Below are 11,978 nucleotides of genomic sequence, written 5' to 3' on the forward strand. Positions count from 1 at the left end.
ATCGTCAAGACTAGTTTTGTCGAGGATGTGGATTAGTTCTTCCTCAATCCTGTTTTGAACATAACTTCCAACTCTAGGAATCGTTCGGCTTTGAGCCTAATAGCCCCCACCCTCATTAGCTCGGTATATTCATGCTGAGACTGAGTTTGACTTTTTCTACATCTTCCTTCCTGGGACCAGTTTCTGCAGCCTAAGCATCGTTCATATCTTTTTGCTCTTCTTTTCATTGCGCTTTTGGAAACTCCACAAAAGGGTGGCCTTTGTTTGTCTTGGCGCTACTTTTTCCTCACCTCATTGCCAAAGAGAAAAATTCTATCCCTAAGTTCTGGAGGCAACCTAGGTTTCGCTAAATGTATGCAGCAAAGGAAATTGAAATTGAAATAATGCATTCCAGTTCTTTAGGGTCTGCCGGTAAAAGACCAGTGTTGTATTTTACCAGTGAGATGGATAATGTGGTAAGGTTTTTGGGTTTTGTAATTTGGGGAATGATGACAACTTTACCTTCTTCTTTATACAGCTTCGTGTGGCCTTGAAATGAAAATCTGTGACAAGTTCTAAATCACACGAAACATATGACTCACTCAAATCTTTCGAAAAAAATATTTATATGGAATGAGGTTTATCTCACACTAACGGAGGAATTGGGTATAAACACCATACTTTTGCATAAATTTCTTCTCAGTATTACAAAACTTCTTTTTTACTTTTTCACTTTTGGTTATAATAGATTAGTAGTTGGTTATTTGCAATAAAAAAAAATTCTTGGATTTTCTTTTGGTTTTGTTAAGCAAATAGTTTAGAGAAATTTTTATAATTATTTGAACAAGCAATTTGGTCAAGTAATTCCCCTCTCCACACTTGAATCTCACATTGTCCTCAATGTGAAAAGATTCATTAAAAGATAAAAATTCTAATAAAGTATGGTGGGTTATAATGGAGAGGTACTTCCCTACGGGTTAACGAAATTTCGATAGAGCGTCCCCTGTTTATCGTCCGTTTTCCTGTTTTGTACCTGTATAATATAAATCTACAAACAACCATAAACAACCAAGCGTAATTTGCTAAAAATTGGGTATGGAATCATCCATCCCTTGCCCACATGCGCTAATTAAGTACCTGCTAATAGTGTCTTGGCACCCACGGCCATAAAGTATCCAACCAAACCAACAAACAAAAGACAAAAAGTAAATTGTTCAAACAAACATAATAGTAATAATATAATGAAAGTACTACCAACCCCTGCATGCCCATACCCTGACCTACCAGTGCTGCTGCCCATAAGTTACCCGTGTCCGGGTCAAATGGTCCCCACTTCCTGTCCATGCGATAGCCCAAACGATCAATCTCTCGCCTTGTTTCTGCATATTCGGCTGCCCGCTGTGCATCGGAGGCAGCCATCTGCTCTGTGATCCTGTCAAATGAGGCGGTGGTTCTTGCTGAGAACTGATCAATTAGGCCGTATAGGCCCTTGAAAAAATATCTTCTATCATGTGACGAGCTAGGGACGACCCTGATGAAGATGGGTCCTCTGTGATGGTAGGTGCGGCGACGACTCTGTCTGGGCGGCGATCCTCTTCTCCTCTCAAGAACATCCTGGAGTAACATCTCTGCTGGGTCCTCAGGGTCACAAACCTGGTTATAAGCATCACAAAATCTCCACACATCCGGGTTTTGACCAATACGCTGAACCATCTGCATGTTACAAAAATCAAGACTAAGAACAATCGGATCTAGGCTTTGGGTCCCTTCTCTGTCTATACCATAGGCTCTATATAGGTTATAGATCCATGCTCCACAAAAAATCGGTGTTTTCCCTTTGGCATTTGCGTTTTTCTTGAACAGCTTGCAAAATAAATAAGTGATGTTGCATGGGATGCCGGTCTTCATGCAATACAGTGCCCAGAGATCCCACAAATTAACAACCTCCTCACTCTGACCTCTAGCAGTGGCAGCGTGGCTAAGAAGGCAATGAATGTATCTCACAAGTGGGTCACGTAGTGCCGTGATCTTTGAAACACTTGCATTGTAATTTTCGGTCCCGTAGCTCAGCTGCTCCCATGCTTCCATCCTTGTGTTTCCAACCTCAGCATCATCATCACCGTCTTCGCCTACAAATTTTGTTCCTGCTCTGGTCCAGATTTCATTGTCTGTTTCTTCAATCGTGTATATATTCCTAGATCAATCCCAAGTTGGGTGAAAGAAGTTGTGTGCCATTCACCCCCACACCTGAACTCAATGGCTTTTTCGTCCCACATATCCGGATTCTTGGCCTTTACAGAGAAAGAAGCCAAGAATTCCTTTGTTAGATCCATTACAGCCTCCCCTGTTTGACCAAAAAATCGCTTCCATGGTCCTCTAACAAGGGTATTGTATCAGTTCCATTGATTGACTTGTCTTAGTGTGTCCCTGCAGGCGTAGAAGTTTGCTTTTGGAAATCATCTGTTTAGGTAGGTTAGTCTGGCTTGGGCTCTCCTATTCCTTGTATCACGCCCGCGAAAGACTAAAAATGCGTGAATGTCATCTCCATACTCGGCCATCTGCAATTTTTTATTCAAATTAGTCAAAATGTATCGAAAATTATTTATATGCTGGAACAGAGAACAAACCACGGCGCCGTGCTTTTAGAAGCACAGCCCGTGCTGATACTGTTCTTCAGATTCTTCCAATTTTGACTTTATGTTGACCAAAAGGTGACCACGATTCGTGTTGTTTAAAGCACGGTTCGTGTTTTTAATTCTAGTTTCAAACTCATCAAGACTCGAACATGCGTTTCTACCCGGTTGTTTCAATTGGGTTTTCAATTGTTATACATTTTACCCAAGATCCGAACCCGAATGATTTCCTCCAACAAAGATTATTACAAAACCTATCTAACAAATCATTATCCTAGATCTAACCGAACATCCTATCTAATTTTCCTGTTTAATCCTGATTTAATCAGTTGGTGAGATTTTCGGGTTAATCTAGACCTAGAAAGATGAAATCGAACAACAGTTTTGTTAAATTAACATACCTCCGGTTGGAATTCAAAGAATTGATGCACAGATTAGTGAAATTGATGAATGTTCGGCGGTTTGTGGTGATGAACAGAGTTGTTTTTAGGGATAAGTGGTTGAAAAAGTTATTTTTATTAGTTTTAAAATCGTAACTGCTGTTGACTCAAAAGCACGACACCGTGTGTCACACCCTCAAAATCCACTAACGGAGTTTTACCGTCAGAGGGTGTGAACTGGCAGGATCGGAATCATTAGTTATAACCAAACCAAAGAAAACGTTTAAATGAAAAATAAGTGCGGAAGCGTAAAACCTTAATTCAAAAGTTGCGTCACGCAGGACGACTTAAAACCAAATGTAAATGTTAAAATTAAGTTTGTAGAGTAAGATGTTTAACAATTAATGCATGCTCCTAAACCGCGCGCCCGCCTCGGCTACCTGAGAATAACATACTAAAAGGGGTCAACACGAGGTTGGTGAGTTCACAAGTTATATAAGATAAATCGTTTAGCGTTTGAGTTCAGCGTTTTCGTTAAGTGTTTTGCGTAACCACGTTACGGCGTTTAAAAGTTTTGCGTAACCACGTTACGGCGTTTAAATGTTTTGCGTAACCACGTTACGGCGTTTAAGTGTGTAACCACGTTACAGCGTTTAAGTGTTACCAGATAATGTTATGTCAAATTATATATCGATAGGTAGCTAATCTATACAACAAGTATTACTAAGTGGTTCGAGACCGAAGCTGACTGTTTATCAAGTGCCCGTCACTAGGTCAACCCAGACCATGGTAAGTGTTAGCCAAAATTACACCCACTCAACCTCCAGTTGAGCTTAGCGTCGGGTGGGGTTTGTCAAACCCAGTAGTACTACTCAACAGTGACTCGCTATTCCAAATATTAACCGGTTCGATGCGTGGGACTTCAAGGGTTACGTGCCGCTTAGCCTCTACAAGTGATATATATAATTTATAACAAAATCTTAAATATGTGTTCATCTCAAAAATGCGTTTATCGGAGTATGTTATCTCCCCCAAGTGAAAAACGTTTGAAAACAGTTCAAAGAGCGGGGTAAGTGAACTCACTGTTTGCGAAGAATATTCCAAATTAGATCACCGAGTGATGCGCGTCGTAGAAAACTCTCTAGCGTTCTAAAATAACAAAGAGATTTTCTAAGTATCGGAACGTTTAACGAGTCTCTAGACTCGGCACATAATACCTATGCACGTATCATGTTTCGTGTTTCGTTTGTGAACCGTGTGTGATTTAAACAAGTACAATTGTGATACGATACACGAGTGAGCAATTACTTTCGTGTCATGTATTAATAACATACTTACAAGCAATTATTCCCGTAAGGGCATTTTGGTCAACAAACAAAGACTAACTAACCATTATTCCCCATAAGGGCAATTTGGTCAATTCATGGCAATTAACTAGCAACTATTCCCCGCAAGGGTATTTTGGTCAAAATACAACAATTATATAAAAACTATCATATTTCATGCATTCCTACACAACTCAGCAGCTAGTTTCATTGTGACAGAATTTCTACTTGAAAGATTGTACTATTTCACCGATCATATCATCTCAATTAATTCACCAAAAATCACCACTGAAACATACATGTCTTAGGTTTCCAGAACATATTTTATATTATTTTTATTCCATATAGATTTCTCATAATGATCAAAACACTACAGTAAACTCATATCAGTCAGATTCATGCACAACAGAATGTTATTTGCAATTCCCGGTAAACGAAAAATCCAATAAATGCAAGACCACTTGGGTTTGGTTCCTAACTCAGTGAGTCAACTTCCAGAAGTGGAACCAACCCAATTGGCCTCGTAGTTCATGAGATATAGAATTTACAATATAACCTAACAGCAGGTCTAACAGCTCAGCTTTGCATCACGTTTTTGTAAAATCATAAAAGTATACTTCCACTTATCCAAAAATTACGAATTTATACTTCATAGAAACTAGACTCAACCTAGTTTACTGCAGTACCCACAATCTCAATCAATTTTCACGTTTACACTTCGTTACAGTCAGTTAAACATCGTATATACATTCTGTCCAGAATCTGTTCACATCAAAACTCAACATAATCACAACCTATGAACTATCATGCATCCATATAACCCTCTAGACACTATAACTACTATCCATGCATATCAATCACACCATACATACAAGATTAGGGTTTGTGATCTAATCCAAATCAAAGACAACAATGAATCATGCAACAACATCAATCTAGTTATCAATCTATTATGCAACTAACAAGAATCATATTGATCACATACATACATATAATCGGCCTACTTAGGGTTTACATACAACCCATTAAACATCAAAATTACACAACAAGGAGGTAAGGGGTGATCAAGTATACCTTCCTAGCACCTAGTTCTTGGATTAATCTCTTGATTGATGTGTGTGTGTGTGATCTTTGTGGACGGCAGCCGTGGAGAGGGAACAAGAGACTTCCGATCGGAAGTTGTAGGGTTAGGGAAAATAGTTAGGGTTTAGTGTTTAAGTTATATTTATAAATAATCAAGTTACATTCTAGTCCCTCTTCTTTCCAAGTGTTGTTTTTCTAGAACATTCCATCATACTTGGACAATAAGTTAACATGACCATAGTATTATCACATAGCACATAATCCTAACACATAATAATCATATAATTATTGTTTTTACGTTTGTCGTTTATTTATCAATCGTTTGCGTCAACTCGTTTGCGTTTCGGTGCAAATCCCGAAAGACTACCCATGTAGTGAGTGTTAAGCGTCATTTAAACCCTAGTTTAAATGTAATGAAGTGTGCGTTATAGATTCAACGATCTTAAAGTTTGAATTGACGGAGTTGAGTTAACGGAGTTAACCTGGAATTGACGATTGTCACATCATTCCCTTGTTAAAGAATTTTCGTCCCGAAAATTTGAGTCAAGTCGTGAGGAGAGTCTGAAAGAGTAAGAAGAAAAATTTCAGTTTGTCATATCATCCCCTAGTAAAAAGAAATTTCGTCCCGAAATTTAATTCATACCTCCGGTGATGTTTGACGGTTTGCCGGGTTTCGCGGTTTTCGGTGTTTGGTTAGCCCTTCAAAAAGGTGAGGATACTTTTTCATCATTTGATCCTCGCGTTCCCACGTGAACTCCGGTCCACGTCTCGAGTTCCAACGAACCTTAACGATTGGAATTTTGCTGTGTTTGAGTGTTTTGGTTTCCCAATCCAAAACTTCGACTGGTTCCTCAATGAACCGTAACTGTTCATCGACTTGTAGTTCCTCCAAAGGGACTACTTGGGTTTCATCAGATAGGCATTTCTTCAAATTTGAAACGTGGAATACATCGTGTACGCCACTGAGTTCTGTTGGTAGGTCCAGTCGGTACGCCACCGGACCAATGCGCTCAGTTATCCGGTACGGACCAACATACCGTGGGTTGAGTTTGTTTCGCTTACCAAAGCGAACCACACCTTTCCAATGTGAGACTTTGAGTAACACCCGATCGTTTACTTGAAATTCGAGAGGTTTTCGGCGCTTGTCGGCGTAACTCTTTTGGCGATCTCGTGCTGCTGCCATGCGATTTCGGATTTGAACGATTTTTTCCGAGGTTTCGAGTACCAGTTCTGGACCAGTGATTTGGCTGTCACCCACCTCTGCCCAGCAGAGTGGTGATCGACACTTCCGTCCGTACAGCGCTTCAAACGGCGCTGCCTTAATACTTGCGTGGTAGCTGTTATTATACGAAAACTCTACCAAGGGTAAGTGGGGTTCCCAACTTTTTCCGAAATCTAAAACGCATGCAAGCAACATATCCTCCAGGGTCTGAATAGTCCGTTCACTTTGCCCATCCGTCTGAGGATGGTATGCTGTACTCATATCGAGACGTGTGCCCAGTGCGCTTTGCAGCGACTTCCAAAAGTGTGAGGTAAAACGAGAATCTCGATCGGAAATGATCGAGACAGGCACTCCGTGTCTCGACACTACTTCCTTCATGTAGACACGAGTCAGTCTTTCCATTTTGTCTGTTTCTTTAATTGCTAAGAAGTGTGCCGATTTAGTCAATCGGTCAACGATCACCCAGATGGTATCGCATCCCGTCGGTGTCTTAGGCAAACCCGTAATAAAGTCCATTGAGATTTGTTCCCATTTCCACATTGGGAGTTCCGGTTGTTGCAGTAGACCAGATGGTTTCTGGTATTCTATCTTGACTCTGGCACAAGTCAAGCATTTGCTCACGTAGGTGGCGATGTCGGCTTTCATGTTCGGCCACCAGTAAAGTTCCTTTAAATCATGATACATTTTATCTGAGCCAGGGTGGATAGAATATCGGGACTTGTGAGCTTCGTCCATCACTAGAGTTCTCAACTCTCCGTATCGTGGAACCCAAATCCGGTTCTCAAAATATCGGACCCCGTCCGATCTGGTTTCAAGTTGCAGGTTCATGCCCCGCATGAGTTCCGATGGAAGATTATCATCTTTCAAAGCTTCCAGTTGCGCATCGCGAATCTGATCGGGTAAGCTGGCATGAATCGTGAGTTGCAATGCTCTCACTCGTCTGGGTTTATCTGTTTCTTTCCTGCTGAGGGCGTCGGCCACCACATTGGCCTTGCCAGGGTGGTACTTGATGGCACAATCATAATCTTTAAGCAGCTCGACCCAACGACGCTGTCGCATGTTCAGCTCTTTCTGATCGTAGATATGTTGGAGACTCTTGTGGTCGGTGTAAATGGTAAACTTGGTACCGTACAAGTAATGCCTCCATATCTTTAGAGCAAACACTACAGCTCCGAGTTCCAAATCGTGGGTCGTGTAGTTCTTCTCGTGAACCCGTAGTTGTCTAGAGGCGTAGGCTATAACCTTCTCGAGTTGCATCAGCACACAACCGAGACCTTGTATAGATGCGTCACAGTGTACCTCAAAATTTTCTGTTCCCTCGGGGAGGGCTAAAATAGGGGCGCTACAAAGCTTGGTTTTCAACAGTTGGAAAGCGGATTCTTGCGCGTCACCCCAGTTGTACTTAGTGCCCTTGTGAGTCAAAGCGGTGAGGGGTTGAGCAATCTTTGAAAATCCCTCGATGAAACGCCGATAGTAGCCGGCCAGTCCTAGGAATTGTCGCACTTCAGTCGGAGTCTTAGGTGCTTCCCAGTTTTTGATGGCCTCTACCTTACCGGGATCGACATGGATACCATTCTCGTTGATCACATGTCCTAAAAAGTGAACCTCGCGAAGCCAAAATTCACATTTCGAGACTTTAGCATACAGTTGTTCCTTCTTCAGTAGTTCCAGAATTATCCTTAAGTGCTCTTCGTGGTCAGTCTCGTTCTTGGAGTAGACAAGAATATCATCGATGAAAACAATCACGAACTTGTCGAGGTACGCCTTGCATACTCGATTCATGAGATCCATAAATACGGCTGGCGCGTTGGTTAGGCCAAAAGGCATAACCGAGAACTCGTAGTGACCATACCGTGTTCTGAAAGCCGTCTTTGAAATATCTTCTTCGCGCACTCTCAACTGGTGGTAACCGGATCGTAGATCGATCTTCGAGTAGTAACTCGATCCCTGAAGCTGGTCAAATAAATCATCAATTCGGGGTAAAGGATAACGGTTCTTGACCGTCACCTTGTTCAATTCCCGGTAGTCGATGCACATTCGGAAAGTCCCGTCTTTCTTTCGAACAAACAAGACAGGGGCTCCCCATGGCGATGAGCTAGGTCGGATAAAACCTTTATCCAACAAATCTTGCAACTGGGTGGACAACTCCTGAAGTTCCGCCGGTGCGAGCCGATACGGGGCTCGTGCTATCGGTGCTGCACCGGGTGTCAACTCGATTTGGAATTCGACTTGACGAATAGGAGGGAGTCCGGGCAAATCCTCCGGGAAAACTTCCGGAAAGTCTCGCACAACCGGTATGTCTTCAATTCGTTTCTCCTCCGCGGGTTTCTCAACAATCTGCGCCAAAATTGCCGGATGACCCTTTCGTAGATACTTCTGTGCTCTCATAAGGGTGATGATGCTGTTGGTCATGCCGCTTCTCTCGCCTCGGACCGAAATGATCTCGCCGGAAGGGGTGGTAATATGGACTATTTTATCATGGCATATAATCTCCGCTCGGTTCTCGGATAACCAGTCCATGCCGACAACGACATCGAAACTACTAAGCGTAAAAGGAATAAGGTCGATGTCAAAAACATGACCTGACAGTTTCAACTTACATCCCGCAAGTATATGAGTTGTTACTACAGTTTTACCATTAGCTAATTCAACAGGAAACTTAGCGTCTAACGGGGTTGGAGTAAGGTCTAAAAGTTGGCTAAAGGCTTTCGACACAAAACTCCTATCAGCTCCAGTGTCAAACAAAATAGAAGCAAAATAATCGTTTACAGGGAACTTACCGGACACCACATGCGGATCATTGCGGGCTTGACCCGATCCAATCACAAACGCTCTTCCTTTGCCATTTCCTCCACCGTTACTGCCACTTCCATTGCCCCCATTGTTGTCATTATGTTTCAGCTTGGGGCAATCCTTCCGGAAATGACCTTCCTGTCCACATTCAAAACATCCCTTAGTCGTCATCGGTTGCTTAGGAGCACCCTTTGCCGCAAGGTCTCCTCTACATTCTTTCGCTTGGTGACCTATCTTTCCGCATCTTTGACACTTGACACGGTCACACTGGCCAACATGATGATAGTTGCACCTGTTGCACTTTGGATACTTCCCAGCATATCCGCTCGAAACCTGCCCGCTACCGTTGTTGTTGGAGTTGTTGTTGTTGTGATTCTGAGTGTTAAAGCTCCGGGTGAACTCGGGTTTACGGTAGTGTTGTTGCGGTGGGAGGTTCGAGGATGAAGATCTGGTGTTGTCGAACTTTCTCTTCCCGCTGTTCGGGTTGCTGTTGTTGTTACTGTTGCTGACGTGGTCATTACTCGGGTTGTCACGGGCTTTAACAGTCGAACCCCTCGGTGGTAACGCACCCTGGGTCACAGCCTGATCCGTCAGTTTGTGAGCCAAACGGATCGCTTGTTGGATCGTGGCTGGTCTGGAAGACGTCACCATACCCTGAATCTGTGGTGCTAACCCATCAATGTACATCTCTATTCTCTTGCTCGGCGGATCCACCATCCGCGGACACATCACAGCCAACTCGTGCGAACGAGTAGTGTAGGCTTCAATCTCCGAACCTACCATCTTTAGTGACCAAAATTCTGATTCTAACTTCGAAATTTCTTCCCTCGGACAGTACTCCTCTCGCATCATGCTTTTGAACTCCTCCCAGTTCATCGCGTTAGCCAGTTCCAATCCAAGGATCTGGACGTTCGAATTCCACCAAGTGAGGGCGGAATCCTCAAGTGTCCCAGCAGCGAATTTGACCCTACTGGCAGGGGGACAGTTACACATCTCAAAGGCCGACTCGGCCTTCTCAGCCCAACGCAGGAAGCCTATAGCTCCCTCAGTGCCCTTAAACGTACTGGGCTTGCAGTCACGGTAGTTCTTGAAGGTACACGTTCCATTCGGACCTCCTGTTTGATTCTGAACGTGTGCGGCTAAAGCGGCCGCGACATGGTCATTCAGCAGAGTTTGGAGTTCAGCTGCAGTCATGCTGATGTTACCACGTCCTCGTCCAGCGTTTCTTCCGGCCATTTCCTAGAATCACAGTATAAAATGTTAAACATGAATTTTTCTTTCATATACAACACACCATACATGTAAATAAAAAAAAATAGGTAAGAAAGAAAAATAAGGAACAACATCACATCACAACCACATATTAGTCTAAGTAAAAATTCATGATTAAAACCATTGTATTCGCTACAAAGTATTTCCAATCAATCCTTAAAATCATAGAAAAATAATAGTTAGGATGGAGACAACCCCTCCATCTAAGTGTCATCATCACTAGATGTCGTCATCGGAGGACACCTCTGAATGTGCCTCCTCCTCAGCCGGTTCCTCCTCCGGCTCCTCTTCGGGATCTTCCTCGGGATCCTCCTCAGGCTCCTCTTCGGGATCTTCTTCAGGTTCCTCTTCAGGCTCTGCCTCGGGTTCTGCTGCGTTCTGGGCAAGTTGCATTTGTAGGATATCGCAACGTTCTAATGCTATTTCGGTTCGGGTCCTTGCTTCTTGGAGTTGCTCTTGCAAGTCTATCATCTCGGCTTGCATCTTCATCATAACCTTGGTTTGTTGCTCACTAGTCTCTTGCATTTCTTTCGTTGCCGCTGCCATGCGGGCAATCTCCTCCTGAGTCTCGGTTCCATCTTTAAACAGTCTGGCAACATTTTCTCTAGTGTAGCGCATGTAACCCACATCACGCTCCAAACAAGAAACGACAGCTGCGAGAACTCGCTCTACAGGTTCGGGTATAGGTGGTAGAGTGTTAGGGTAAGCAGGGTGGTTCGGGTGAGGCAATGGGGGAACTTGTTCACGGTAGACCATACGTCTGATCATGTTGGGGTACCACTCCCAGCTAACGTCGTTGTCATACAAGCCTCCGGATAGGCGGTACCTCTTCGGTGCAGGAGCTTCGAGTTCCGGGACTACGTGGGGTGGCGAGGCAGTAGGTAACTGCGGTTCCTTCCCGTGAGCATGCATCATCGAATCGGATGATGATGAGGGTGGCGTCGACATTTCTACAGGTAAGCCGTGTATATGCGCGCGTATGAGTAAAGGAGGTAAAGAAATAAGATTTCAAGACTACACAAACCTATGCAGTGTGTATCATTATAACTAATGGGTCGTCGCGGTTATAGTCTAGTATGCATGCAGTTTCTAGTTCGCTATAACCAATGGCTCTGATACCAATCTGTCACACCCTCAAAATCCACTAACGGAGTTTTACCGTCAGAGGGTGTGAACTGGCAGGATCGGAATCATTAGTTATAACCAAACCAAAGAAAACGTTTAAATGAAAAATAAGTGCGGAAGCGTAAAACCTTAATTCAAAAGTTGCGTCACGCAGGACGACTTAAAA

Source organism: Bidens hawaiensis, unplaced genomic scaffold, assembly GCF_021521415.1.
Source record: "Bidens hawaiensis isolate Kalapana, Puna unplaced genomic scaffold, B.hawaiensis_p1.1 tig00047383_1, whole genome shotgun sequence".
Taxonomy (NCBI): Eukaryota; Viridiplantae; Streptophyta; class Magnoliopsida; order Asterales; family Asteraceae; genus Bidens; species Bidens hawaiensis.